The following is a 6,213-nucleotide window of genomic DNA, read 5'->3' as shown; positions in this document are numbered from 1 at the left end:
CAAAACCGATATGAAAAGTAATCTCAAAGAGCTCAAGTATATCTTCACTACAACTCTCTATAATACACGATTAAAGTTCTGGTGAGAAGTATAAATCACATATCTTGCAAATAAAATCAAAGTTGAGGATAAATCACCTCACTTGTAAATAAAAAGCTTCTAGTTGTTCATCAAAGCATGTGGAAGTCTCAATGGCTCTCTCTCTCTCTCTCTCTCTCTCTCTCGATAAATTAGCATCTCAAAAGTCCCTTGATAACAGAACAGCTTTGCCATTGCTTATCATGTAAATACTCCATCTGGAAGTAACAAATATGATCAATTTCAAAATAGATAACAGGTGCATGCAATATATATTTCTCTAAATAATGGATACAGTTTCTAAAGGGCCTGGATTTTATGAAAAAAACAAAAAGACACAAATAAACAAAAACTTGCAAAACGCTCTATGAATGTCTAGCTCCTAAACACATCAGAAGGGCAACAAGAATAAAAATAATAATCTAACCTGGATAAATAAAACGAACAGGAGAAAACCAAAAACCTCAAATTGATGGATCAAACCAGACAGCCACCAAATACCATAAAAGACCGTATATGGCTTCAGGCTGAACATCTAAACATGGCACCTGAGGATACAAAATTTCAACACATACTGAACTGTTTGTGAATGCAAGAGCTCTCCCAATATAAAGTAAACAAATTCAGTTTTGACAGGGGATATCCTATCTAAGTTAGCCCAAAACCCGACACCCACACAAGTTGCATGAAAACATAGATCCATTGAGCATATGATTCAATAGATTTGACAAACCAACTTGAGTCGAAGGAGCACAGCAGCAACCAGCCAATTTTCTTCCATGTTGAATTACCCAAAATCATACACCCCATAACATGAAGATAGAACAATCCATCCTCTGAGTTTGTCACCAAAGCTACAACATTGAAAGATAGAACCGAAGGGGAAGAGATTTGACCGGAAGCAGTATAAACATGAACCATGACTTGAAATCAGCAATTCAAAATACATGTCACCAGTAGCAACTAAAAATCTGAGCTTCAGCTCATCCAATTAAAGATGCTGTTGCAGAAGAGCCATCTCTCGGTCACAACAACGTACAGTAAATTAACGCCAGCGGAAACAAAGAATATTCAATAAAACAACCACTTCCAAAGGATTTATTTATGAAGACGTATTTTGCCCAGTTTTAGAGTTGCTATCATCATCAAGAACAAAGCAAAGAAAAACAAACAAGTAAAAATGTGGAATTCAGAAAATGGAAAAAAAAAAAATAGAAGTAATCATGTAGCTTAAGCATCAGCTGGACCAAAGTCACCTAGAAATTTAAAGCAATGCAATGAAATCCATGTAATTAAATCACTTTTAAATTTGAAAGGAGCGATTGAGGAATAAGTCAAAATCAAAAGGAGAAAATTACCCAAATTAATCATGACATGTAATATAATTTGAACCTCCATAATGCTGTTTCTCAAAAGCAAAGTTGACAGCCATATACCAACAGAAGTTATTGAAAATTAACTCAATGAACCCTAAAAACAATGGCAGTGATAACTTCAGAGATGAAATACAACCATAATAGGATAACAACAACCGGAGCTAACAAAACCAAGAGAACTATTTAAACTGCAACCATGAAGAAAACTAGTAGATAAGTTGAAGTGAAAACTGTAAGAGACAAATCTTAAAATAACACCAAAAGAAGCCTCTAGCAAAATCCATATTCTTCAAAAACCATGAACCAGAGAGGAAGAATTGAGGAATAAGTCAAAATCACTGACAAAACCCATATTCTTCAAAAACCACGAACCAGAGAGGAGCAATTGAGGAATAAGTCAAGATCACTGACAAAACCCATATTCTTCAAAAACCACGAAGCAGAGAGCGATTGAGGAATAAGTCAAAATCAAAAGGAGAAATTTATCCAAATTAATCTTGAGGTGTAATATATATAATTTGAACCTCCATAATACTGTTTCTCAAAACCGAAGTTGACAGACTTTTGAAAAATTAATTCAATGAACCCTAAAAACCATGGCAGTGATAACTTCAGAGCTGAAATACAACCATAATAGGATAATATCTATCCTGACAACTGGAGTTGACAAAAACCAACGAGACAAGTCCCTACGAAAACACCTAAAGAAGCCTATCTGACCAAACCATATTCTTCAAAAAACCACAAACCAGCGAGGTGCGATTGAGGAATAAGTCAAAATCACTAACAAAATCCATATTCTTCAAAAGTCACAAACCAGAGAGGAGGGATTGAGGAATAACTCAAAATCAAAAGGAGAAAATTATCTAAATTAATAATTTGAAACTCCATAATGCCGTTTCTCAAAACCAAAGTTGACAGCCATATACAACAGAATTTTTGAAAATTAATTTCAATGAACCCTACAATCCATGGCACTGATAACTTCAGAGCTGAAATACAACCATCATAGGATAATAACAACTGGAGTTGGCAAAAACCAAGAGCACCATTTAGACCGCAACCACGAAGAAACTTACAGATAAGTTGAAAAGACAATTGTAAGAGAGAAGTCCTAAAATAACACCAAAAGAAGCGTATCTGACAAAACCCATATTCTCCAAATGGACAATATGATGAGGCAACAAGCACAACCTACAACAGAAATACGAACACAACCTACTAAAAGGATTCATAACAGGAAGCAGAACAAAAGGAAAGCCTCTAGAAGAAATGGATGGCCAAACTCTTGATTCAAGGATCGAAGGATGAATAAAGAGAGCAAGCTGAAGAAGCTAACAAACAAATATTATACAAGAGTAGATGCCCTTTACAAATCAAGAACCAGTTCACTGAGAACAAGTTCAGATTTCAGAAATCCAGCGAGTGACAAGACGGACAAGCACAACATTACACATCACAAGATAAAAAGTCCATTATCCATTAATTAGAAAATAAGCACAACACAAGAAAGTATCATAAAAATAACACACAATAGTAAAATACCACAGACACCACAATACATGAAATGTAGAGGACCATATAAGAAGAAACCTGACAGATAGTCACCAAGAAACGAAGAATAGCATCAAAAAAAGAAGAAGAAAAAGAGAAGTACGGCACAGAACATCAGATGGGAAAATACGACCGACCAAAAATATCAATTTTGAGACTTCAATAGAACACAAAATCAGAAACAGTTCGTAACAACACGCAACACCATGAAGAATTCTTCATTGCTTCCCAACAAGAAATTCCAGAACAACACAGAAACATGGGAACAATGTGATACGTTAGGACAAACCAACTGTTTTGTAGCAGCAGAGCAGCAACCTGAGAACCTTCTCCCATCCTCCAAATCACGACAAAAACTCATGCCCTAGAAAATGAACATAGGGAGATATTTGTCACTATTGTTCAAAATAAATGCCACCAAATTCAGGAGAATGAGAGAGAGAATCAAATGGGAGGAATTTGCCCCTATAAAAAATAATCACCAGTAAAACCATGAACGGAGATCGGCATCATTGAGAAAGGAAGGAGAAGCAAAGTTTTAGAACCTGCAAAGAGCTGCAAATTCAGAAGAAACAACTTTGTGTCAATCAAAATAAAGACAGTAAGGATCCAAAATGAAAAGCATTTATACAAAATAACACCATTCCAAGATGCTTTCCACTACAAAGAATAATACTTTGCACACTCAAATCCTCTCAAGTAGAGAACAAATAACCCAGAGTGACAAACTTTAATTTTGGAATAAACAATCAAGCAAACAGACATGTATATCCATTAATAAGCCGAAAAGAACGAAAGAGAAACGCCATGGTATCTAAAGACACAAGATAACAGGAACTGAGTAAGATAAACAAGAAAAACACCTCCAAAGATTAAGTAGAAAGCAATGGACTAAAATAAAAACCAAATAAAAAAAATCCCCAACATGTGGGATTATATCTTCATGTTCCAATGAGCAAACTCCACATCTATATATGTGCCACTGAACATCTAAACAAACAGAAGGTGAGAATCGCATCCTACAGACACCAGCAGACACCATTCTTCAAATCTATGGCACAACCATAAATAACAAGAACGGTGAACAATAACTAGTTCCCATACTTGACAAAAAGGGCGGCAATGATCCAATAAAAAATTACAGATAAAATACTGCAACACAAAGCGCAGAAGAAATCCAGAAATCTCAAGGAACATCAAACAATACCATTTGTGGCCCCATTATTGCATCCAATAAGAGCATCACGTAGAACCTAAGGGCACAAAATTTCAACAGGAACTGAGCCAATACTCAAGAAAGCAAGCCTCCCAACACAAACCATACCATACCAAATAAAATAAATAAATCTGATGAGGGTTATCCAAACCAATGGAGTCCATGATCCAAACCAACCAGGTTGATATCGGATGCAAAAACCAACTTTTGTTATAGAAGCATGACAGCACCGACCAACATTTCCCTTCATGAGATCATCCAGAGGACTACCTATAATCAGGCATCCCAAAGAACGAAATAGTTATCATTATTGCACCTAATGAACCACCAAAATTAAAAGAATTCAAAAGTGGGATCAGTATGGGGTAGTTGTTTTCCCAAAACCAGACGACTATCTGTGAATCCATGATTTGCAATAAGCACTTCATCATGTTGCCTATCACCAAAAGCAATGCCACACCCAATGCTTCAAATCATGGAATCATCTGCACATGCAGAAGAGATATCTGTAGATCACAACAATGACCAAATACACTCTGATAAAAATATTAAAAGAAATAACACCGGTCCAATATGTTTTTGTTCCCCTAAAAAATTTGAAAACTTTGCAGAACTCCTTCACTATCTCAAGATGGAGATCTTCTATTATCATCAAGTTGATTGCAAATAACCCCGAGCGTCTTGGAATCTTCAAAAAATTAATCTTGAACCTTGACAACATGATCCACCAATCTGACCAGAAGTAATCTAATAGCTTAGGTATCAGAATTACATGGGCCAACAAAAGCAATGCAATAACTTAAATATCAGCATCACAAAAGCCAACATCACCTAGAAATAGAGTACCATAATCCAACCTCATTCCCTGGCACACAATGGCACTCGATAATCAGGTCACAATGATAGCCTGGTAATCAATCAACAGAGAAAACCAGAGAGGGATTTTGATCTTCCACAAAAGAACCTCCATCAATAAATTCACAGATAAAATCACCCAAAATAGTATCATAAAGGAACCCAGACTCAACAAAATCCATCGTCACTAGTCAAACTGCAAAGCAATCACCAAGACAGAAAACCAGACAAGAACTGGAGGAGGTAACCGCAGAACTGAGAGATTAATACATAAGAGCCACAAGAACCCTATCTTACAGAATGTAGATTACGATCCTTTGAATGCACATGTAAGATGTCTGAAACAAAAATAGAACCATCACTCCTTGAACATGATTAAGGAGCCCATCAATATATAAAAACGATCTTTGTAGATCTGAGTAAAATCAAGAAACCGAAAGAACTCAAAACACCCTATTATAGTAAGATCCCAATTTTAAAATCAAGAAATGTCAAAGATCAACAAGAAGTGATTCGCCAAGAAGCATGACAGTGATCTAGAAAGAAAAAATACAAACGAAACCCTAAGACCACACAAAAGTAATCAAAGGACAGTAAAAATCAATCAGAAAAAGAGCACAATGAAACGATTTTCTTGTGATATATAATTTCTAAAAATTTTCAGAAGCGTGAAAGTTTTACTTGTATGTGTACAGCGCGATATAAATTCAACCATGCTTTGTATCAAAGTGACTCAAAAAAAAAAAAAAATTCGAACGTAGATTTAGAATGAAGTTAACCGAGATTTAGAAATGATGTTTGTCATCTTTCTGATGATGTTTATTGCATAAGGTACACTATTAATCTATTTTCATAGAGCCCACTTGCTCCCTCCAGCAAAGCCCATTCTAAGTGTGTCCCATGGGCACCAAATTTTGAACGGGCAAAATTTCGATCTTAACAACCAATCTTTTTTTTTGGGGGTGGGGGGAGAGAGAAAAGAAAAAATAGAAGATAATGCACATGAAATGCCCCAAACACATCTCAAAATTGAATAAGATAATCCTAATATTTTTAGAAGACAAAATCTAAGTGTTGAGACGTCAAATTCAATTTCTTTTAAAACAATGATCTTAGATGGATCTTTAAATTTTA

General features: G+C 35.5%; 1 long non-coding RNA gene across 50 annotated transcripts in view; it reads right to left on the bottom strand.

Moving 5' to 3' along the window:
- LOC110007188 (uncharacterized) overlaps positions 1-6,213 on the bottom strand; it is a 33,448-nt gene continuing 27,235 nt past the window's right edge. For 42 of the 50 annotated variants that reach the window (XR_016061679.1, XR_016061680.1, XR_016061681.1 and 39 more), the window contains 4 exons: positions 5,377-5,417; positions 4,216-5,131; positions 3,491-3,563; positions 1-3,372 (listed from right to left, as the gene is read on the bottom strand). This is a non-coding gene — a long non-coding RNA (uncharacterized LOC110007188). The remainder of the gene's footprint in view (positions 3,373-3,490; positions 3,564-4,215; positions 5,132-5,376; positions 5,418-6,213) is intronic. The other 8 variants (XR_016061670.1, XR_016061643.1, XR_016061667.1 and 5 more) reach the window with 8 other exon arrangements.

The sequence above is a fragment of the Amborella trichopoda genome, chromosome 8 (genome assembly GCF_054954075.1).
Source record: "Amborella trichopoda isolate Santa Cruz 75 chromosome 8, AtrichopodaSantaCruz75HAP2 v2.0, whole genome shotgun sequence".
Taxonomy (NCBI): domain Eukaryota; kingdom Viridiplantae; phylum Streptophyta; class Magnoliopsida; order Amborellales; family Amborellaceae; genus Amborella; species Amborella trichopoda.
This window is presented reverse-complemented; position numbering and strand designations above follow the sequence as displayed.